Source organism: Rousettus aegyptiacus, unplaced genomic scaffold, assembly GCF_014176215.1.
Source record: "Rousettus aegyptiacus isolate mRouAeg1 unplaced genomic scaffold, mRouAeg1.p scaffold_m13_p_18, whole genome shotgun sequence".
Classification (NCBI taxonomy): domain Eukaryota; kingdom Metazoa; phylum Chordata; class Mammalia; order Chiroptera; family Pteropodidae; genus Rousettus; species Rousettus aegyptiacus.
In genome coordinates, this window is record NW_023416293.1 from 10326146 (window position 1) to 10351802 (window position 25657).

General features: G+C 41.2%; 1 long non-coding RNA gene across 1 annotated transcript; it reads left to right on the forward strand.

The window, feature by feature from the left end:
- LOC118613331 lies at positions 1–25657 on the forward strand. The gene is made up of 3 exons (XR_004955374.1): positions 1–93; positions 239–384; positions 25551–25657. It is a non-coding gene; the product is annotated as an uncharacterized LOC118613331 (long non-coding RNA).

Below are 25657 nucleotides of genomic sequence, written 5' to 3' on the forward strand. Positions count from 1 at the left end.
TTTGAGCACTGGGGATGCAGAGGGAAGAAATAGAATGGATATGAATGCAATTCCAGAAGAACACTCTTCTGCCACGGACGTTATGTGACCTTGGTAAGTCACATCACTCTTCGGGGCTTTCTTGTCCTGTAGAAGAGGGGAATTGAAGAACATAACCACTGAAATTTTTTTGGTTAGCTTTAACTCCTTAATAATCTATGAGAGATCTCTAAAGAGTTTGATGTTTTTCACCAAATAGTATCCCGGTGAGTACAGCCAAGAGTCGAGGTGCTGGAGTTCAACGAGGACAAAATCTGCATGGTTCCTGCTCTCGTGGAATTCTCCAGCTATGTGGGAAACGGTTTTGAACGAACAAACAAAACCCGTAACTACGTGTCACCAACGGTAAGTGCTTCGAAAGAAATGATTTTTTTTTTTTTTTCAAAACCATTTCATTTCCTTAAGTAGCTTGAACTTGTTTTGTCTGGGGCTCTTTTGATCATTTATGTATGTGGCTAGCAAAACTGAGTCTTGTCGATTGAGGACTTTCCGAGTGACATTTGTCCGGGTGTCACCAATGGCCACATGAAAGCCCAGGCACCCAAGAGAATGGAGGCGTGGCTGAGGCACTGGGCACCTTTGCCATTCTGCTCCTTAGACACTCTTCAGTGCCTCTGAGGGCTTAGGATGGCTGACTGATGAGAAAGCAGCAGCCAGCCCAGGCTGGAGAGGAACAGGAACCACAAATCTGTGGCAGCCAGATCTAATTTGGCTCGTGACACGGAGGGGTAACTGTGAACTGACAAGTGTTTGCTGCTCGGGCTGCAAGCGGACGGCGGAGAGAAGGCGGAGGCGCCTCCGAGCAGCGCACAGCTGTCCAGAGTACATCATCCTGGCCACTGGGATTTGGCAATTGAATGGCTCGCCAGGGAGAGCTAAGTTTCACTGTGAGCCATTGTTTAAATCCACACTTTAAAAGGCTAAGTGCTTCATCCTCGATCATATGTGGCACTTTGATGAGATTGCTACAGGGCAAAAGAGAGGAGAGGGAGAAGGGCATTCGAGGTTTCAGCTCTCTCGTGTTTACGTTTACGACTGCGAATTCCCGAAGTTGTAAGTTACTGATCAGATTCACAAGGATGAATAGCTCCAGTCAGGCTTTATATTGTGCATCTTTCTCAAAAGTTCTCTAGAAAGATTGTCACGTTTTTCTCATCATGACACTAAAACTATCTACATAGCTTATCTGGTTAAAGAAAAAAAAAAAGCATATTTAAAAGATACAGCCTACTTAAGTGACCCATTCAAGGTCACCTAGCAAGTGAGTACCAGGACCGGGAAGAGAACTGGGGAGTCTAACTTTTTTGCTCTCTGCAATGAGCCAGGTAAAGTTTCTTATTTTATCTTTGCATTCTTAGGAACTAAGCAAACTTAGCCTACAGCAAACTTCCATCTTGGAGGGAAATATACTTGGTCAACTCATAAACTGGAGAATTTACAACAGAAAAAAAAAAAAAAGTCCCTATGGAGAACAGGAAGAAGAGGTCTTGAATTTAGTTCCCAGGCCACAGTCCCGTCTCAGGCAAGCAACGGCATTCACTCTTTCATGCCTGGCTCAGTGCCAAGCACAAGAGCTAGACCTCTCTCTGGGCTGGCTTCAGGACAGAGAACCCAGAAATGAAACAGGGTGAGGGTAACTCGTTCTCGAGTAGGAGACAGGGAGTCCAGGCAAGACGATGCACTGTAGGTAGCTCTCTGCCCCCAGGACACCCCCCAACCCCTTGCAAAGCTGGTTTTGCGTTTCCAAAAGTTATTAATGCAAGAGCTTTTGGACGCATCGCTCGGCTGGGCAGTGAGAGGGACATCAGGAGGAAGGAGGAGTGAGTCGAACAGCCAAGGGACCTCGGTGCTCTGGTGGAGGACGGTCATTCTGTGAAACGTGCTTCCAGCTCGGAGCCGTTTTTAGGGTTTGGGCGTTTGGTTCTGGCCTGGTTCCCCCACTTGCATACTTCTCCAGTGATCCCCTTACGCAGGGTGAGTCATTTTCGAAGCTTGGTCATTTCGGTGTCTTCGTGGGAACTGGAGACTGGGGTGTGCTTAGGGGATGCGCATTGTGTAAATTCAAGTGCAGCAACTACGGTGAACCAGCTACGAGGTGTCAGATCCTGCCTTGTGTGTTGAGGACTTAAAGACTTGTCTGTACACTCTGGAAGTACACCGTCTAGTTTGGGGAGAGAGACAAGCTCAGGTGAGCCGAGAGCAGAGGCCTCTCGCCAGAAGAGGGGCACACCTGAACTGAGTTTTGAGGGGATAAGCCCGCTCGCTGCACGAAGCCCTAGGAGACGAAGGCCTGAGTCCCAGCCAGGACAAGGCACAGGGGTGGACGACAGCGTGCCCCGAGATTTAGGCGGCTTGCTGGGTTGGTCCCAGTTTCCTCCGCAAGGCGAGAGGGCGTGCTCCAATCTTGGCTTTTTCACTGAGCACGTTTCCCATGAAAAAGGGTGGATTTGGAGAGTGACCTACCTGAGAGGCTCATCCGGCTCTACACGCTTCCGATACTGTTTGTTTGTCTGTTTTAAAGAAGGACATCATGGCTTTACTTAAAGATGCCAACATTACAATACACCGGAATTTGAATCTTTGAGTCTATCGAAACCCATGATGAAAGACTTTTTTAAAAATGGTGTTAAAATATACGTAATATACAATTTACCATTTTAACCATTTTTAAGTGTATTATTAGCGGCATTAGGTGAATTCACACTGCCGTGCAGCCGTCACCACCGTCCCCTTCCAGAACTCCCTCATCGTCCCTCCCTGAAGCTCCGAACCCACTGACCAATAACCTCCCCCTCTCCCCACACCCCGACCCCCAGCCCCTGGTACCTGCCCTTGTTTTGAATCATTAAACTGTCGTCGCTTTCATGTAAGAAGTCCCAGGCTGCTTGGCCACAGCGTGAGATAAAAAGAGCCGTCCAGGAGAACAGACAGCCGTCGGCGTCTCGGTTCTGGCCGCCGGTGCTCGTTAACTGTGCGTTTTGAAGCAGCATCAAGAGTTCCCCGGCCCCCACCAGCAACCTAGAGCGTAGAACCCACCAAGGGAGCTTGAGCTCCTCCTAGAGTTTAGTGTCCACATTGCAACGCTTCGGACAAAACACACCAAGGCAAAAATCTTTCTTTTGAGTAAGAATTGTTTCTTGTTCTTCTTTGTCAATACAAAGTTGTCATATAATAACTGATTAAAAAATAGGAGGGAGGAATGAATGAACAAGTAAATGAAATGATAAAGAGGAGACATCCCTCAGACTGTGGCTCACTGGCCACTGGGAAGTTATAGTCTGGTGCATTATGATCGGGAACCGGTAACATATTTTATTATTTTCTCTCCTTGAGAACGCTTAAGAATCTAAATCGTTTCTCTAACCTTGGTTCTCCTGCAGCTAGTGTTGTTCTTGGCTACTCAGTCTTTCCCATCCACAAGGGGTCACCTGCCTAAGCCCATCTGAAAGCTGGGGAATCAGTTGTGCTCTCCTTTCTCGGGATCGGAACACCTGCAGTTATGATCACAGAGATTCCATGCACGGTCTCAACACAGATTTTCCAGGATAGAGACCTAGAATGAGTTAACAAGTACCCACATATTTGCTAAGTTTAGAAGAATACTCTATTATTTTGTGGCAATTGGTAAAGAGCTTATTAATTAAGGATATAATTTAGAGATACATCTCCCAGAAGGCGAAAAGCCATTACAAAGACATTGTGGAACCAATCTAGTAGTTAATGGAATACTCAGAAGTTTAAAAAAAAAAAAGTCACTTTTCAAGAGAATAGGTATCACCAAATTAGTGATATTGAAGATTAGGAGGAAAGCTTACCACAAGACACGTAAAATCTAAAAACAAAATGGAAAACCTCATAAGCTTTTGTTTTAGTATGATCAGTCTTCTATTGTAACATCTCTAGAACATAAACTCATATCCCCACCACCAGAAAGCTTAAAAGTAAACTGAGATGGAAATTGAAATTAAACTAGTGTTGAAAATGAGTATTAGTACATTTGCTTTTATTCTGAGACGGGGGCATCAGAACAAAATAAGTATCTCATTTCATATGCCTGTGAATTTTTTTATTTAAGAAATAACTACCAAATTAACAAGAAATGTCAATCTCTCCTCCATTTCCCTTTTTAAGTGTTAAGTTTTGCCTCTACAGACTATTTCATCATATGAGAACAGTGTTACGCTTTAGAGAGGGATTTGGTGAGATGAGCCAAACATTTAGAATCACCCCAGGAACCGTTTCGTCATGGATGGTGATAAAGATCTCACATACCTGTTCCATTAACGTGTTTACCCTGAGAGCTCCAGCCCTGTGACAGGTGCTCATGGGACTGGCTGAACCCGTCCTCCCTACACACACTATCACAAAGCACAGGGTCACAGGACCCTCATAGCTCAGTGTGTTAGACCCCACTCTGCCTCTCATCATTGAGGCAAAACCAGACCTAAGAAATACGTTCATCAGAGGAACAGCGTATAATGGCAAGAGCATTTGAATGAGAAATATTAGGAATATTAGCTTGTTTATGTTGGAACGCACATGTGACCTAGACAAATCCTCTGTACATAAACAGTACATTTGTAAGTCAAAAGTTGTGAATTATTTATTCCACATTTTTGGAGGGAAAAGAGCGAGATGCATTTAAATTAAGAAACAAGATGGTTACATATAAGGAACACTGGACATAAACGCAAAGATTTGGTTTTGAGTATAGATGAGCAACTCCCTAGCTCTGTTAACATATTGCTCATGTTTTCTGAGCCTCCTTTATGGCACGATCGTACTTGCTCTGCCTGACTCACGGAGTAGGTAGAAAGTATACCAGAGCACTATACAACTTTAAAGGTGTGTAGAAGATGATGATGATGGTAATGATGATGATTTATTAGCTCAAGGCAATGACCTTGACAGTTTTTGAGAAAAAAAATGATTCCACAGTACCATTAAACACTCTTCCTAGGCCTATTTTTTTTTTTCCAGTTTTATAGTTGAGTTCATCGGAGAATTTAGTTCTTCATCCAGTCAGTTACATTGTTTGCTGTAGGCTTACCTCCCAACTCCTTTTTTTTTTTTGTAATTGGTGTTGCTTGTGATTAAGGTAAAATTTAATTCGTGAGTGTCCCCTGACTGCCTCGAATGTCTTTCAGGATTCCTTTTCGTCTTCGTTCATAGTGCTCTGGTGGTTAAGGACTTGGCTTATGGAGAATCCCTGGCTATGCCTGAGGCTCTCTTCTTGGATATTACAAAACTTCATAGTAGCACTTAATACTCTTCCCACCGTAATTTCCTGTTTCCACTACCTGTTTACTTACTTTCCATTCCCTCTGCCTGCAACGTTCTCCCACATCTGTTCTTTACATGCCCGTCTCCTTCTCCCTTTTAGGTCTCAGCTTAAATGTCATCTCCTCAGAGAGAAGCTTCATGGTTATAATAAATAAAGTAGCCTTTGAGACACACCCGCCCTCCCCCCCCCCCCACCATCACACACAAACACTTACTCTCTCTCACCACCCTGCTTCCTGCTCTCGTGATGTTTAACATGATCAGGAACTATCGTGTTGACTGATTCGCTTCCTTGTGTGTTCTTTCTCCCCTACCCCCATCCCACCTGCCAACCAGGACCTGGCTCTCGTCCATCCTGTTCACTGATGTTTCCCTGTTCCTGGCATAAGGTCTGTCACACAATGAATAGGTGTTAGAGGAATGAATGGTCTATTTCTATATTATTCTGGAAGCTCGAAGCAGGAAGGATTTCAATGCATTAACTGTGTGCAAATGTATTTAAGGTAAAAATCAATGTTTAGAGCACCAATAGATTTGAGAGATTATTTATTCCATAATTTCCATTTTATACGTAAGTGTTCAAGGAAGTGAAATAATTTGTACAAGGTTTTATTATTATTTTTTTAGTGGTTAATAAATCCAAGAGTAGAATTCATGTCTTTTGACTTCCAGAAAAGTATTAATTGAAGGTTTTCTTCCCATTGGCACGCATCAATTTAGTCGTCAAACTTCCTCATAATTCTCAACATGAACTCTGCCCCGACCAACCAAACCAGTGACACATAGCTCTTTTCTTAACAACAGTAGTAGCAAATCCCAAATCCCAGCTATCTCTACTGTACTGAGCAGTCTCCCCCCCCCCCGCCCCCATCCTTCCATACTCACAGAAGTCCTGTTCACAAAGTCATACTTTTTTGAAGTTTTACTTGAGAAATTCCAAGAAGCTCAAAAAATGCTTGTGGTATTAAGGTTTACCTTCTCTTGCTGCAATTGGAGACGTGGGGCCGCCATATGAGAAAGCACGAGCTAGCCTTCCGGGAAGACCACATAACAGAAAACCTAGGCACCTCGGCTGGCCACCTGCTGGCTGTTAGAACTGTGAGTTGGGCCATCTTAGACCACCCAGCCCTCAGTCTGTCTACCAGATGCCTGCAGACATGTGAGTGAGCACAGGTGAGATCATCGAAAGCATTGCCCAAATGAACCCAGCCCCAAAGTGTTAACCCACGCGATTGCGAGCTAACCAATGATTGTTGTTTTAAGTCGCTAAGTTCTGGGATGGTTTTCATGAAGCAAAAGCTAACTGGGCCCCCCACTGTGCTCACGACATTGCTACTTGCTGCTTCTCAGGTGCACCTCACTAGTGGATGACCTATTTATTCCCATGTCACACAAAGGAAAACCAATGTCAAAAGGCTTTTCTAGAATTGACTCTCTGACATGTTTAATTCTTTAGGTCTCCTACCTTCGAGATAAACCTTCCTTAGAGACTTTTCAAAGGAACAGCCACAAACAAACAAACAAAAAACTGTGTAAAAAAGAAAGTTAAGGACATGTAGATAGTTTCTGAAAGCTAGACTCCAAAACAATAAATAGGGCTTAAATAGGCTTTCTAAAACTAATAAAGCCAGACCCCAATGTTGTGTGTTGACCTTCTATTTTCTAACTAGCAGCTATTATCTCTGCACAAGACATCTAGGCTGTTCCAAGGCTGCAGGACCTGACAGTCATAATTGATAACATTTATTGATTATCTCCTAAGCATTAGGTACTTTTTACATCCATTATCTCTAATTAACCCTATTAATAGGTATAATCTCCCTTCTACACAAGAGGAATCTAAAGCCCAGAGAAGTTAAGAAACCAGCCCCAAACCACACAATTCCCATTTCCTTTCCTGTATTAAAAATGCAGGTCATGAGCCCACATCCGAGGGTAACTGTGGGCACTGTTTCTCAGCAAGCAAACAGAGTTTCTGTCATGTATCAAAATGTAAGTGATTTCGCTTTCAAACAGCTTAAATCTGTTATCCTTGGCACACCCTTAGAAAAGTCTCCTATTTGTCTACAGCATTTACTTTTCACCCCAAGTTTTAAGGAGGCAGAGGGAATACAAACTAGATGCATTTCTTCCTAACTCACTAATTAGATGCATTTCTGCCTGACTCAAAGCCAAATAGAGGAGAGAGTACCGTCCTAGCCTTCCGAATTAAATTCCTAAAACTCCCCAAAGGAGACCTCAATATTTAAAAACTTAAGAGCTATCGGCCTTGAAGCAATGAACGGCTTTTATAAACACATATGTTCCCAAAACGATGCGCTGAACACTCATGCCCATTCATGACCCTTTTACACATCTCAAAGTGGTAAAAATGGGCACTTCGCTTTTAACTGAAGTGACCAGTCCTTACCTGGCAAGTCACATTTCAGTATCTCCCTTCCCCCTCAGTTACGTGGTTATGAAATCACTGCACTTTGTCGCATCGAATAGGTGTTCGTTTTCTGTCTGTTCTACATCCAGATGCCCTTATAACTCTATGACTCCAGACCCTCGCCTCGCGGACGCTGTCTCTCGGGCCTTCATGTTTACGTTCATGTTTACGCTTGTGTCTCTCAACATCTAGTTCCTGACATTAGTCTTCATCATACCCCAGTGCCGAGGACGGTTCCTGATACATTGGGGGAGGGGAGTGTTAATAACTGTTTGTCACATCGAATTATACCCTTTTGTAGGCCTACTCTACACACTCCCATTTTTTTTTCCACATAAAAGGAATTCTCTAAATATTTATGAATGACTCAGTTCATGGAGGAACAATGGGTATCATCAAACTAAAGGAACTATGATCGTAGGCAGATCTTAGGGACAGGAGATCAATGACAGTTTCCTCCTCCTGCTTTATCTATAGAGAGACAGGGCTCTTTTCCTTCATCAATTCCTTTCCCCCAGGACTCCAAACTGGATATCTAACTCTGTTAAAATAAACCACTTTCTTTTCCCTGCAAAGCCAATTTCATAAATATAATTCTGCTAACTTATGGGCCAACTATTTTAAGAATGACAACAACCTGATTGTCTCAAACATCGTGAGAATTAAGTGACCAAAGATACTTCAAAAGCATAGCTTATCGTTCTTTCAGTTCTCTTGAAAACAGCAGCGTTCTGAAGAAGCCAAAATTGCAGAATCAAATTCAGGATGTAAATTACAACAAAGCAAAGGAAACGCAGCAAGAATTCTCTCTTGGCAGGTCATGCCTACTGAGCTAAAATTCATGCATCTGGAAAATAATGTAGTGTTTTCAAAAACTGATTTCCCTTGAATTAGGACCACTTATGATTTGGTTCCTCTTGCATCTGCTTCTACCAAACTCAATGAAATGAAGTTATCTAAATGTCTGTGCTGGGGGATCGGGCAGCACCAGGATGGCACAAAAGAAACGAGAAATGAGCAAGAGGAAGGGAATATGTCACATCCTGACTACAGGGGCACAGCGCAAAACATCTAATCACAGCAGCGCCAGGGAACTTGAACCTGTCCAGAAAGATTGGGGGCTCTTCCTGGTTAATTGCCGTTGATGGCTGCTGGCCAGTCATGCATGACAATGTACGTGCTTGCCGCTGCTCGCTGCCCGGGCTCATTGCTGTCAGCTTTCACTCCAGGTGATGAACATGGTCCTTGGACCATCCAAGGGGGGGGTCCGGGCCACCGACGGGGGTGGGATGAGCTGCAGAAACCCCTCGTGGACACAAAGCGGCTTGTACGCAGATAACCCGCAGCTAGACGGAGAGCTGTAGAAATAGAAACACAACCAGCGACAGTCCCTTACTTCCTTCCCCCAAGTGTGTAGCTCACTTAGAAAACAAAGTAGGACACACCACGCATGTGGGTAGGACATCTGTGACCTGAGGTATGTCCATCGGCAGCACTCGAGTCTCCTATTTGGTCGATTATATTTGAACACAGGCTTGAGGCTGGAGAGAGAAATTTAAAATACACTTGAGTAGTAAAGGACATTATGTTTTTTTGGTGACTCAATGCTTTTTAAACCTCTCTTTTATCTGCATGAGAAGCAAAATCGTGTTTCTGTTGATTCCCATGACACGACAAACTTCCCCGAGCTCTTGGGGAAAAGATGGTTTATTAAGTCTAGGGTGGCATTGATAATTTGGAAGGAATTCAGCAATCTTCTTGCAGACTAATTATTCATTTTTAGTTTGGGATGAGTCAACGTCTCTGGAGGTGCAAACCCCCAGATAGGCTGCTTCAAAGCATGGATCAGTGAGAACCTCAAAACACAGGAGTTCCAGCCAAACGAAATGGTGCAGCTGAATTTAGGAGTAACTTCTTGCAGGAGACTTAGCGTTTGTCTGCACCCTGCAAAGTGCTGGAAAGGCTTAACTTCTCTCTGGGCTTGAATTGCCTCATCTCTAAAAATAGACATTTCTACCTCAGGGGGAGGCTGTGGGGATTAAATGAGCTGAAGTCTACCTATGAGCTTCCTCTGCAGATAAATAAACAAACTGCAGGCATTTAAGGACAAGGATGCGAGGTCTATTTATTTTTGTTAACTTGCTAATAGAGGGTGATAGTGAATGGGACAAGCTCAGAAATCAGTCTGGACCAAATGTGAAGAGTGGCTGTTACTAACTAGCTGTTTAGACTTGTATTGATGTTCTCATCTTAAAAATGGAAATAATTTTTAAGAAAAAAATTGTCATTATGTGACTTGTGATCATTTTGCAATATATACAAATATTGAATCATTATGTTGTATACCTGAAACTAATACTATATGTAAATTATACTTAAAAAAAAAAAGAAAAAGGTGGAGATAATCAATCTTACCTGAAAAACAGTTGAGATAATGTGCTTAAGAGATCTGACATAGGTAAATGTTTAATAAGCGGTAGGTAGTTCCTTGCTCCCAACTCCTAGTCACATATGGGAAGAACAGTCGAGAAATAAGTTTATGATATTGAACATTAAATCACCCATGACAGGGATAAAGTTTTTGTTGATTGGCAATTCTACACAAACCGGGTAAGAATCTTACCGTTTTCTCAACAAGAAATAAAAACAAAGGGTGGGAGCAAGTAAATTTCATTTCATGATCATAAAGACTTTTCTCCATAATAAAATGAGGGTTTTTTTTTTTTGATTATATAAACACCACCTGGTCACTAAAAAAATAATTAAAAGCCAACCAATCCATACAGGTAAAGAGAAGAGAATAAAAGTCACTTGAGTTTTCATAATCCTATGATAAACATAATTAATATTTAGTGACCAGCAGAGTGAAGTTAGCAAGATGGCTAAAGAGGATGTTTCTCACCTCCCTCCCTCAACGACAACAATTTTACATCCTTCTATGGACAAAAGTGACTGGAGGAGCTCTGGGATCCAGCACCCTATGCTGAGGAACTCAGAAAGTGTGTCACTCACCTATGCTTTGAGTAATAGGCACATAGACCTCAGTCCTAGCAGTGGACCCTGAAGTGGTTTGTGGACCAGCTCCAGCCCATCTCAGCCACAGTCTGGGAGTCCCTGGAGAACTCTGTCTTAGATAATCACCCAAAGACAGGAGAGCCCTTGCGGAAATCCAGGTTTCTGGAGGAAAAGATTCAACACACTGTCGGGGGCAGGGGGAGATAACAAGGATGCATTGGAGAGGGCAAGAGAAGCAGTTGGACTTTACTCATATGACCCCCTCCTCCAAGGCAGCACAACTCAGGGCCAGGAGAGAGCCTCTCCGCCTGTGATTTCTCCTGCAGGGTAAAGTGAGAGCATGTGAGTCAGTGCCTGGTCTCCCCAACAGAGCAGGATGCTTCCCAAGAGGCCTCCTTCTCCTCCACTCCATCCAGAGTACAGAGTCCTGAGCTGCGCTCCTGCGAGATGGGAAGCTGCTTGGAGAGAGGCAGATAGGACACTCGGCAGGCACTAAAGGGACATGGATCCTACTAACCACAACATAGACTCCAACGAGAGGCTTGCCACCTCGCCCATCAAAAAGGCTGCCATAATACGTGGGCCAGGGAGAGACCACAAACCGGAGTTTTAGCATCACCCTCGAGAATGAAAAAGGAGGTTGTCAGCCCCTAGACTGGTACATCACAGGCTTGAGGGAAGGCACGGAAGCTTAGGGTCTGTCACCAGAAGAAGAAAGAAGTGCGAAGCAGGTGTATCCATGGAAGGTCTAAGACAGCCTCAGGATCCCCAAGAAAACAGCTTCCTAAGAAAATGAGAAATAGTTTCATGAAGGGTGGGAGCAAGTACACTGAAGGTATTTTTCTCCCTGAGTCATTCAGTGAAAACTGAAGGAGATTTGCTACTTCAGATATGAAAACAACACAAAACTTCAAGTTACATGAAAAATCAAGGAAATATACCACCAAAGAATCACAATTTTCCAGTAACCAACACGGAAGATATGGATATCTGTGATTTACCTAAAACACAGAGTGACAATTCAATGATATTAGGGAAACAATACAGCAACAAAATGAGAAATTTTACAAAGATAGAAATAATTTTTAAAAAAGAGAAATTTTGTAGCTAAAAAAATGCTGAATTAAATGCAAAAAAAAAAGTAATAGAGCATTGATAGAAGAATGAATCAATAAGAAGAATCTGTGAATGAATAAAGCATCAATAAGTCATTACCTATTCATAACTGCCCTAGATGTTAATGGATTAAACTCTCCAATTAAAAGCCATAAAATGGTTGAATGGCTAATAAAATAAGAGCCAAATATATGCTGCTTATAAGAGGCTCACTTCAGTTTTAAAGATACACAGATGCTCAAAGGGAATGAATGCAAAAGACATCCCATGCAAGAGGAAGCCAAAAGAGAGCAGGGTTAACTAGAGTTACATCAGACAAAACAGACTTTAAATCAAAAGCTGTAACAAGAAACAAAATGTCATTTTATAATGATAAATGAGTCAATTCATCAAGAGGCTATAACGATCATAAATATATATGTATCCAACATCAGAACACCTAAATATATTAAGAAAATATTAACAGATCTGAAGGAAAAAATACATAAGATGATGATAGTAAGGGACTTCAATACCCCACTATCAAAAATGATCAAATCACCCAGACAGATATCAGTAAGGAAACATTGGATTCAAACTATACTTTAGACCTAATGAACCTAAAAGACATATACAGGACATTGAATCCCATAGCACTGAACTCTACATTCTTCTCAAGGGTACATGAAATACTCTCCAGCATAGATCATATGATAGGTCACAAAACAAGTCTTAACAAATTTACAAAAATTTAAATCATACCAAGTATCTTTTCTGACCACAATGATGTGAAACTAGAAATCAATTTCAAGAAGAACACTGGAAGTGTCACAGTATTTGGAAGTTAAACAACATGCTCCTGAATAATCTTGGGTCAAAGAAACACTCAAAAGGGAAATTAAAAAAAAAAAAAGCTGTTAATAAATGAAATTGGAATACAACATACCAAAATTTATGAGATATAGCAAAAGCAGTTCTCAAAGGGAAGTTTATAGTGATAAATGCCTACATTAAGAAAAAAGATAAATCTCAGACAACATAACTGTACACATCAAAGAATTAGAAAAAGAACAAACTAAGCCCAAAATTAGCAGAAGAAAAATGAAGATCAGAGCAGAAATAAATGAAACAGAGACCATGAAAACAATAGAAAAATCACTGAAACTAAAACCGTTTTTTTTTTTTTTTAAGATAAACAACATTGACAAACCTCTAGCTAGACTAAGGAAAAAGAAATGACTCAAAATCAAAATTGAAGGAGGAGACATTACAATTGACACCACACACATACAAATCAATAAATGTGATATACAACATAACAGAATAAAAATAAAAATCATTTGATCATCTCAATAAGTGCAGAAAAAAATTTGACAGCATACACTATTCATTGATGATAAAAACTCTCAATAAATTAGGTATAGAAGAAATATAATTCAACGTAATGAAGGTTATATATGACAAGCCCACAGCTGACATAATATTGAACTGTAGAAAGCTAAAAGCTTTTCCTTTAAGGTGAAGAACAACCACCATTGCCCTTTCTATTCAAAAAAGAACTGGAAGTCCTGGCCAAAGCAATTAGGCTAAATAAATAAATAGGCACCTATATTGATGACAGAAATTGAAGAATACATATATGAAATGGAAAGATATCCTCTGTTCATTGATTGGAAGCATTAATATTGCTAACATGTCCATACTATCCAAAGCCATCTATAGATTCAATATGATCCCTATCAAAATTCCAATGACATTTTTTGCAGAAGTAGGAAAAATAAAACCTAAAATTTATATGGGACCACAAAAGACCCTGAGAGCCAAAACAATCCCGAGAAAGAACGAGGCCGAAGGCATGAAAATTCCTAGTTTCAAACTATACTACAAAATGATAGTGATTAAAACAGTATGACATTGCCATAAGAAAAGACAAACCAATGGAACAAAGACCAGATATAAACCCTTGCATGTGTAGTCAACTAATATTTGGCAAGGGAACCAAGAATATACAGTGCAGAAAGGGTAGTGTCTTTAGTAAATGGTTTTGGAGAAACTGGAAATCACATATAAAAGAGAAAAACTGAATCCCTATCTTACACCGTGCAGAAAAATTAACTCAAAATGGATTAAGACTTAAACATAAGACCTGAACCATAAAACTCCTGGAAGAAAATATGGAAGAAAGTGTAGAGGGGAGTTCCTTGATAGCAATCTTGGCAATGACTGTTTGAGAAGAAAAAGAGTGATATTGGGCTTGAAGATGGCTGGGGAGGGTGGACACATGGAGGATACCCTCGATTTCCAGAATTTACCCACATAAAATCTTTCTTAAATCCAATGAGATTGTCCTGCTATTATTTACTCTGTAGCTGGTAGACAAAAATCATTACAAGTAGTGTTTTATTTGATGTTTTAGAAGTTGGAAGCCCTAATCTGAGCCCGAATCTACTTGCGAATACCCTTCCCACTAACCTTTGTGTATCTTTTACTATTCGTTAGTTTCACATTATCTTGAGAATATATTAACATTATAAATTATTAATTACTAATATAAAATTACTAATTTTTCTTATTCGTCCTTTCACAGTTGGCCTCTACAAGTCCCTGAGAGTGTTTCTTTAGCAAATGTACTAATGCAGCTTCTTCGCTCATTGTAAAACTACGGATTTGGATGATTGCATGACATTTTTTAAGGTTTTACGCGTTTACATGCTCTGACCTCCGGCCTCTCCACACCATCACAATTGCTCCCCTCTAGTGAGGGATGTTTGATTAGTTTAAATGTGACACCATCTTTGTTAGGAGTCCGATGAATCATGGACGAAGAGTTTCCCTCTTTTTTAGCTTTTGCTGGTACAGAGCCACTTACTTGAACTACTTTTGAGAGTTGATTTAAAGCACTGGCCTCCGGTCCGGAGGGAGGGAAATTCAGTTTGTGTGCTCATTTGGTTTGGGGACAAAAATCTGACAGCTCTGTCAAAGGTGTGAATATTTCGCTAGCAAGTAACGAATCCTGACAAGTTGGACTTGATCATCTTCTGCAGCCTTGGGTGAGAGCAGGGCCTGTGGTGAGAATGGAGATGAGTCAGAATCAAACATGGAACTTTCTGGAAGGCAGGGGCATCAGGGCATAACCACATCATATACAAATATGTGTGTGCAAGCACACATGCACACACACCACAGCTCTCGGAGGCTGCGTCTAATTCAGTTGAATTTTGGTTCTCTTCATGTAGAAATTACCAAAGAAATTGTAATGCCAGATGCTTTTTCAACACAACTAGATTTGTGCATTTAATCTTACATGAAATCAGCAAGCATGTATTTTTCTCAAGAAATATGCTGTGTGCAACCCAGATCAAAACACTGAAAGATGCCAAGTAATGTAATATCCTATATCCTCAGAGGCTAATGCTGTCAGGCAACATTTTAAGAGAGAAGCTGGTTAAGCCACAAATGTTGGGATTACAGTATAGGTATTAGAGGAGTTGGGAGACAGACAGGAAAGTTAGCAAATTCTGCAGTTATCCAGAAAAATTCCATGAGGAAAGTGTAGATCGAGTTGAATCTTAAAAGATGGGTGGGAATTTGTAATTTTGGAAAGGAGAAAGAACATTTACCAAATCGGAGAAGGGAAAATACACATGGTGGATATAACGGATAGGAAGAAAATCTTTTTTGGTTCTGAGCTGACAGAAAAGTGACTGAAGAGTATTGTCATTCTGGCGAGAATCCAAGAATCCAAAGGTTAAAACATTTTAAAGCCCAATATGCTCGTTTTCTATAGGGAACAGATGCTGGGAATCCCAGCGACTCAAAAGAAGGTACATGGAGAAACTAAAGCTGTAGCCTGGCTCAGAGCGGATGTTCAGGGGGCGAAGGGTGGGGATGGCCTTGAGGCCCGAGCACACAGATGTGGTGGGCACAGGTCCTGCTACAAAAGCATGTCAATGATCAATGGTCAATTGCGATGTATTCGCATTTATATTATGTGTTAGCTGATTTTGCCATTCTGTGACACTGGATCTGTATGTCGGAACTCTCCATCGTGCCAGAATGAAAGAAGAATAAAGAACGTTCTGCAGAGAGGGAGTGAAGTTTGGGTGTGAGGCGGCGCGGGTCTAGAAACGAGTCTTAGGAATAAGATTTCTGCCACCGTGCCTTAGCAGATATTTGAGCACCTGCGATGTACCAAACACTGGGAAAGAGCACAACCCGATACCATTTCGCTCTCGTCGAGCTTACAGGTCCTTAAAGTGACTGACGGCCTCCGTGGTCACTGAACACAGCTGCTCTTAAAGGACAAATCTTCCCTTTAGGACTTAGCCACCGCTTGGACACTTCTGATAGGAAGGGGCTTACTTCCCCCAAAGGACAGACTACTTTCAGTTTCTGCTTTGAAAGAGAGAAATTATTAGAAAATTCATTCTCATATTTAAAAGTTGTCTCCTTAGAGCTGTTCTCAAATCAAGCTGAGCACCACGTTCCATAATTTTTTTCTCAGAACTACAGATTACCTGGCCCTACCTGAGAGCCACTGAATCAGATTGAAAGAGGTGAGGCCCAGGAATCTTAATCTTAAGAACTCTGCCGATGATTCTGAGGGGCGGCCAGGGTAAAGAACCAGTCATATATCTTATCGTTCTTTCTAGTTCTGTCCTCTACAATTACATCCAGCAGAGGCTAACCCATTTTCACTCAACAAGCCTTGAAATATTTAAAGGCGACTCTCACACGCTAACTTCCCCAAGCCTCCCCCACGCTGATTGTTACCTGATCCGCATTCTGTAGACTCCCATTGCTTCCTCCGTTCCTTTTATATGCTGTGATTTTCTGCATTCTTCACTGCTGTCAGCATCCTCCATTAAATGTATTGTATTTTGTCAACATTTCGTCGCGCCAAGATGCATATAAAATCCAGATGCGGTCTGGCCAAAGTGACACTTTACTCTCCTTGGTCGGGACACTGTGCTTCCACGAACGGAGCTTGTTTCTTGGAGCTCTCTAGCTGCCTTCCAATGCCACTAGCCCACTGAGAGCTCGGGCCAACCAATTTCCTTCGCCAAGTTTTTCCCAAGTGATCAAGCTAGGACGCCGCCCCTTTGCTACAGTCATGCCGTTGATCTTTGAATCACGGTGTGAGACTTTACACGTGTAAATTTTAATTTCAGTTACTATTATTTTCAATCTTTCATCTATCATCAACATATTTGCTTCACGTCAATTTGGGGGTCAACCAGGAAAATACAACAGTCACCCTCACCCACAAGGGATACATTCTAAGACCTCAGTGGGTGCCTGAAACTGTAGATTGTGCCAATAATCTTTATACTTTTCAGTACAAACCTATTCCTGAATGGGCGTAACGATCCTTTACTTACAGTAAGTGGCTTTGTGTCACTCATCCTGGGGATCCCTTGCTGAAGTCTTCGTATAGGTTCAGTGCTTTCTGGCACAACACATTGACGTCCACAGAAACAAGTTTTCTGTTCATGTCTTCCTCCCATAAATGCAATGCCTTTTGCATCTTAACTAAGCATTTATTACACACTGAGGCCATAACTTTTGCAATTTGAGGTGCTACAGCAAACCTAGCTCAAATTCGTTTTCCCTTCTCCACAGTGTCATAGATAGAAGATCTGTTCCTGCTGCAGGTCTTAGCAACCTCAGCTTAAAATGTTGTTTCTTTTCTTATTAATTTGAGAACTTTCACCTTTTCGCCTAAAGGAAGCTTTTTATGGCTTCTCTTTGGCATATCTGAATGGCCAGCATCCCTACTCTTGCGCTTTGGGGCCATTATTGAGTGAAATAAGGGTGACCTGAACACAAGCGCTGTGATATCCGGACAGTTGATCTGATCACGGCGACAGCTACCATGTGACTGACAGGCACAGAGCATCCACGGCGCGGAGACACTGCTCAGAGGGAGGATTCATGTCCCCAATGAGACGAAGCAGGACTCTTGAGATTTCATCACACTGCTCAGAATGCAGCATGCAGTTCACAACCTGGAAACTGTTTATTTCTGGAATTTTCCTTTTAACATCTGCAGACTCCAGGTGACTGAAAGTAATTGAAACCCAGCAAGGGGAAACTGTGGACACGTGTGGACAAGGGGGTACCACTCAAGTCTAGAAATGACTTGGAATTGTGGATTGTTCTCAGTTTCTGTTAACGGGAAGTAACTCAACATTTTTAATGCAGACAGACAGAGACAGAGACAGAGTAGGTGGAGAAGAAGGAGGAGGAAGAAATAGAGAAGAAGGAGGAGGAAGAAATAGTGAAGCAGAGATGGTCCTCGACCATTTTGAGAACCAAGCAAATTTCCGCCCACAGGCCTTACGTTAAACACGTGATTGCCAAATCTCTGTTTCTCATCAGGCCACTCACACGTGCGCCCTCAAATGCAGACGATGAAAGAGAGCAGGTCTAATGAGAGTTTCATGGGCAGGCAGTTACATGAATGATAAAAAACTTCTTAAAGTGTCTCGACACAAATTGGAGTGGTGCACACTTTATAATAAGGGCAAGGGTAATCAGGATGATTTAGGGCCACTTTAATCAAAGGCTATATGCGAACGCGGGTCCCAGAGGTGAGAAGGCAGTTAGTTCACTGAACCACCCCGCTCCCTAGGCATTCATAGCTCAACTCACACGGAAGGGTTTTAGTGTCTTTGTAAAAGGAAATCCCTTCTGAACCACTTGGCTCGTAAGGAGTGGGCGTCGTCTAGTAAAGATAAGAAGGGATGAGGTAAAGAGTTTGAAGTTGAAATGGAAAAAAAGTGGATTGGAACTCGAATGGGAAATAAATGTGTTTACTTCAACGTTAGGCTGGGACAAGGAGAATCTAGGTGCCTGCGGTGGTTTTAGTCACATTTAAGTTTGATTGAGGCACCTAGAAATACATATTAGCAAAATAGTTAAGCGGTTAATATATTTTTTTAACTTGATTCCCATTCCCACTCCAGATTCATCTTGACTCTCCAGCCTTTTGTTAACCTCTGTAAATAACATTAAACAGTTTGTCAGACGTAACACCTAGTTCTCCTTGACCCTTCATTTTCCCTCTTACCCCAGGTCAAACCTACCACGTCTCGCATCCTTTCTCTTTCCCCAGCTGCTCACCCCACAGCCTAAGTCAACAGTCTCTTCCTCGTGGACGACATACACCTCCTAACTAGTCCCCAGTCTTCTACACTTGCTCAACACAATTTATTTTCCACACATGGCCAGAGTAATAATTTAAAAATATAAGATCTGGCTACGCTCCTGCTCAATACCGTCCAAGGGTTTTTTCTAGACACTCAGAATAAAACCCAGATTCCTTACCATGATCTTCAAGGCCCTGCGTTATCCGGTGCTGGAACCATCCTCAACCTCCTCTCCTACCTGTCTTCACCTCACCCACCCGCATGCCCGCCTCCCTGAGCGCCTTGCTGTTCTCCGAAGCAAGCATGCACCGTCCCATCTCAGGACCTTTGCGCTTGCAGTCTCTTCTGCCTGAAACACTTCCACGTATCAGCAAGCCTGCTCCCTCACTTCAGTCGAGGTTCTGCTAAAACGTCACCTCCTCGGAAGGGAAACCCTCTTTATAACAGCACATTCTCCCCAACAACCCCTACTCTTGTTCCCGGTTTTAGTTTCCTTCATAGCATTACCATTGTCTAACATTATGTCATGATAAATGATAGATAGATAGATAGATAGATAGATAGATAGATAGATAGATAGATAGAATACACAGAGACAGAGAGATGAGAGAAATAGAGATTTAGATGATAAATAAGATGGATAAATAGAGTGATGGATACAAAGATGATAAATAGATGGATAATAGATAGATAGATGGTAAATAGATAGATAGAGACTTAGATATAGATAATGGAAGAGACAGACAGAGACAGAGAGACCGAGACTGGGCATCAGGATTCTACAAAGCTCTCTGCGTAATTCCAATATGCAGCCAAGAATCGAAGGACCGGGCAGCAAGAGCTAAACACACACACACAACAGACTTTCAGCTGCTAGAACAAAATTGGACTATTTACAGTTGCTCGATTTGCTTTTGTGATGCCGAAAGGATTTCTCAGATTTCCTTTATCTCCTCTACAGTTTGGATAAATGTTGAAAAGCAAAGAAAGCTAAGTTTAAAAGTTGTTTTTCACGAAGTCTCTCTTCTAGAGAAAGAAGAGCACCGTTGTAAGAACTAGACACCTTGACTTTGAACCCTGGCTCTACCACTTGGGCAAGTGACACTTCTCCGTGACTCAGTTTTCTCAACTGTAAAGTTAGAGTAACAGCAATGATTTTCCTCATGGAGTTGCTGAGGGATTAAATGAATTCTGTGTAGAGAACTTGGGGCTATACCTCACACAAAGTAAGACCTCTGAAAGTGCTGGTATCTTTGAAGGAATAGCTTTCAAGCAGAAAATGCACATGGAAAATTCCTTTGGCCAATGGGTTTGAAAGTAGCTAGGGGGATTGAGACACACCGTTTTCTCTGATACTCTAACTCCACTCAAGAACAGAGTTGGTTAATGATTAGACCCTATAAAATTTTCCATGTCATGTGCCTTTTCCCCACCAGGCAATAGAAAGTAATTAAGAATTATGGGAGGCGAATTCAATGAGAGGAAAGGCATGCCTTTCTAGGGACAAGCTCCAAACTCTAACGAGGTTATTGGCACAGGTGTCTCCTGCAAATAAATTAATGGGGAGGCAGATCCAATCATTAATCTGTCATCCCAACTTGGTGTTTAGAGTCATTTGGGGAGATGGGGCTTCCATTGCCCAACCTTGGTGGTGTCTGGAGCAAAGATTAGGAAGCAGAGTGATTTCATTAGGATAACAAGGCTGTTAAAGAACAATCTGGCTCTTTAGATGGTATTTATAAAGCATTTCAAAGAAGCTGTGTTCTGACAGCTGCTGTCAGTCTCTCATGTTGGAACCATGGTGATTTATTGATATAGCAAGGGAGCTGTTATTATCCTTATTTGTAAAAGTTTTGCAAATACAATCTTGACTAGTTGCAAACTTTCCAAAGGCAAATGCAGCTAATCAAATGTGTAAGTGGCTCTGGCATAGATTTTTATCAAATAAAAGATGATAAATTCTCAATTACAAGGTGTCACATGTACTCTGGTAAACTGCTTCAAATTCTTATGATAAAAGATGGTAGACAGAATTATATTCTCAATTATCTGCATGTGGATTACCTACCATTATGTCTAGGCTGGTTTTCTCCATCTTGAAGCTCTTTCCTGGATGGAATGTGAATCATCAAAATATACAGACATGTCATTTTTTCAACAGAATATATAATTATGCAGAAACCAGTGCTCCACAAACTGTAACAATGCCAAAACTAAACATAAGTAATTTTTATTCATGTAATCTATATTTATCCATGACACTATACCTCCTTGGTTTAGCTAATTGAGAATTGACTATATGAAAATCAAATGACAGAGCAATTTCTTTTCATTCTCGGGTAGTGTAGAGAATGTAGTACCTTTAAGGCTGGAGGTGACCAGACAACTGAGTTGCTATTAGGCGTTAGCAGAGGGCATGTGAAGCCTTGGTCCCATTTTTAAGAATAGGCCTATCTAGCCACTGCTGTGTAGTTAGAAGAATGGGCTCTCCCCAACCCCAATGTCTTTATCTGATCCTTTACCAGTAAAGTCACAGGATCATTGGGGTTTTCCAGGCTGGAAGGTGTCTTAGGAATGATTTAGTCCATGCTCATTCATTTTACTATTGAGTTAAAATCAAGATTTTAAACTTGAAGATAGAATGTCATGTAGTTAGTTACTGCTGAGTCGAGACAAGAAAAATTAATAACTCCTAAGTCTTAAATGTTTATATTCAATTGGTAATGTCTGTGATAGACAGGACATTGTCAGTGAGAAAAAATGAGGTCAAGGCAGGAAAGAACATTGTTGGAGAAGCCGGGAGGGATTGATGTAGAGGTATGGGGGATATACTTCTACATCAAAATAATAATAGAGATTTGCACTGTTTTTCTTTTGGAAAGGAAATGCCAGGAGCCACTATGAATGGGTGAAATATCAGGGTGGAGCAGAATCTCGACATGTCTTTTTCCTCACAAAGTAGCTAGAACAAGACGAACCTCTTCACCACAGCCTAGAACACTAAGCAGCTCGAAGGAGAAGCATTTGTAACTTGACACAGATAAATTTTAGACAATTAAAGCAAGCACTAATTTATGTAGTGGGCAATCAATTTTCATCACAATAGAAAGTAAATTCAAGATTGAATAGGTTCAAACCCAGGTTCAATAAACTAATGTCTGCCCAGGCCTTATAGGTTAATACCGAAAGCTAAGAGATTTGGGGATAGACATTGCAGGTATTCATCAGGAAATAACCTTTGTCTTTTACCAGCACCTTTTACTGCTACGGAAAAGTCTATTGGATCATCAGTCTGGGCCGACACCAATGTTCTTATTGTGTTAAACGTTGTTTCCACAGTTTCTAACAGCAAGAGTTATTAAATATGGAGAGGTCACATTCTACTTTTGCTTATGCAGTAGGTGATACAAACTTTGTCTTTGAGACTTCTTCTAACCACCAGCTTTTCCGTCACTTTATCGGACATGAGTTTTGTGTACCCCTAACAATTTAAAGTAGCTAGTTGTCTAAGGTAGAGATTGCTCATTGCCATCAATGATCTATTCTCAACTACTCCCTCAAATTAGCAGAACACTTGTTTTCAGTCAGGCAAAATGGCATCCTGTATAAACTACGCCTCCCAACTTCCCACGAGATGTCGCTCACCTATTACAAGGGACAGCCCCACGTGAGACGTCTGAGAGGTCTCTCTCACTCCTTATACTCTTTATAGTATCTCCTGCTTTCATGGTATCCATTTCTGTAGGCATTCCTTCCACTTTGCAGTTTACAGTTATCAACCTTACAAAGAAAAGTCTTATGAAAACCATAATATCTTGATTTGTTTTTTTTTAAAGTCCTTGATTTAATAAACATTCTTATTTCACACACACACACACACACAAAATAATAAGGAAAAAATAAGGAGGATAAAGTTCTGGTCCATTCTACTGCTTGAACTGTGTCCGTGATGGTCGCTGCCCATAGTGGTCTTAGAGAGAGGACCACAGAGCTCACTCCTGGAGTCTTCTGAAAGACAGCGGGCCCTGATGGCTTTGATCTGCCATCTGACACCTGAGCTGACAGTCTCTGGATTGTTTTTACATGGCAGAAAAATTAACTTGTTAATTTATCATTTGGGGAGTAACTTTTACCATAAATGAACCTAATTATAACCTATGTAATGTTTAATTTTGTTTCTTCTGAGTGGAACTCGGTAAATATTAAATTGATTTGTTGAGAAAAAGCTCGAAACTACTGGTGAAAATTAAGAATGAGGATCCACTGCAGACCTCAGTCACACACGCGATTCCTGTCCTCTACTCAATTAGTCAAGAGCTGGCTGTGTTTTCTTTTTCCCGGCTATGACTGGTTTCAAAACTAGAGAACATCTCATTCTTGAATGCTAATTTTGTAGTTCTCATAGCAGGCAATTTGGGTAAGGAAATTGGCAGAGTATTTAAAATTTAAAATAGAAGTTCCTATTGCTTTCCTGAAAAACAGTAAGACCGACCTTTGAAAGTACTTCCTTTGAATGTGAATGAAGAATTAATGCCATCAGAAATATATTTATCCTATGTAATTAATGGCAAACTTATTTAAAAAATGTGACCACACTTTCTATCTATGTTTGACATAGAACCAAAGAGCTTTTTTACTTAGAGTCAGAAGCTCCAAGTTCTAATTTGGTTCTGCAAATTACTATCTATATAATCTTCAGAAAATCAGTTGAACTCCTTATGCTTATCCCCTGAATTTAAAAAATTATAATAATTAATAATTAATATTATTAATTGATATGAGTATTAAATAATAGAGATGAAAATATTCAGCCCACTACTCTTCACTTTGTAGTTGCTATATGAAGTTCAGTTAATCTAATTTAATTAGTGTTACATTCATGCAGTTGGAAGAAGACATGAGTTGGAACTCAAGTCCTGTTTAAACATGCGTAGGGTAACTTTTACCCATAAGTCTGTGGGGCAATAGGGCCAACCACTATTCTCCTTGAGAAACCAGCTTAAGAAAAAAAAATCAATGATTATAAACTGCCCAAGGATACATAGCAGCTAATCTCTTAACACTTAGGTGTATGAAACCATCCAATACCAACAACATTCTCATTTTTAGATAAGCTGTAGAAGAAATACATTTTATCAAAAGTGTGGCTGAGATTTTTCTATAACAAAATATCTCCAAGAAAAGTTTACAAAAAATTCACACAATGAGGAAATAGTAATTGCCCTCGACATCCATTCTCTTCCACTCCCTTTAGTATTTTGTGAGTCTAGTCTTTAGAGTGATTTATGACACTGGGGACAGAAAAATCACAGCACAAAGAACTGGATTTTATGGGTTCAGCAAGAATCAGAAGAATCGAATTCAGGGTCACAGGAGTCGGGGGTAAACACGGGCTGGGATAGGACATGTATTTCTGTCTTGATGGTAGTAGTATTTTTACATGCTATTCAGTTCAGAGGCAGACACGGGGAAGAGGGAGACAGAAGCAATACTAAAATTAAGATTAATTTCCCATCCAAAGCACCTTTCTCTTCTATGGGCACCGACCCTTACACATCACCTATCAGCCTATCACAGCCCCAACTCTCTCCTGGCCAGTGCCCTAGTGTATCTCGCTATGAGTGAAGGTTTTGGGCAAAGAAGTTTAAAATTTTCTCCAAGGAAGAATGGATATCTTTAAACATTTGACATTAAGCATAGGCAGTGATGGCCATCTAAGTGATTTTTGTAGCTCAAGAAAGGTGCGTTTGTATAAAGAAAATACCAATGTTTCTGTCTCCTGAATGGCCAATTGGGCAGGGTATGGGAAGAAAGGAAACTAATTGACCATAAATCATGTACATATGTAAGTACGTATGTATATTAGGTATAAGTTAGATATCTTTACACGTATAATTTCTTTTGGTCTTAAAGAGTTCTATGAAATAGGTGATTTTATTCCAATTTGATGAATTAGAATCAACTCACAGAGCTAGTTAGCAATGGAGCCAGTATAAGAGCAAAGTCATCTATGTCAGACCCTAAAGGTTTTATTTAAAGCCTTTAGTGCTTTGGTCCTGGGAGTAAGTCTTAGCGGCTAAAACGTGTTGTTTTACCGTTCCCTGAGACAGCAGCACCCGTTTTCTGGGACACCTGAGGGTGAATAATATGCCCCTAACCTAGAGAGGCAGGATTATGTTTTGATTAAAGGAACGGAGAGCAGCAGAATGATCTGGTTCAAATCTCTGTTCTACAGTGTTAGCTATGTGGTCTAACACAAGCAGCTCCCTAAATCTCAATTGCTTTGTCTCTGAAACAGGTAAGGGATGCGGTGCATACCTTATCCATTTGCCCTGGCATAGCAGGCAGCCTTTAAGTGGCCCCGAAGGGTCCTGGCTTCATGGAGTTCAACTCCTCTCCTCAAGTGTAATCCCCTCCCCTCAAGTGTGGGCTGGATCTAGTGATTCACTCCTCACAAAGTTATGAGATGTCACTTGGGGCACGAAGACTGTTGCTTCTATCTCAAGCTCTCTCTCTCTCTCTCATTCTCTTGCTAGTTCATTATTCTCAAGGAAGCCAGCTGTCATGTTGCGAGCTGCTCTGTGAAGAGGAACTCACGACTCCAGCCAACAGCCAGCAAGGACCTGAGGCCTGCCAAGAGCCA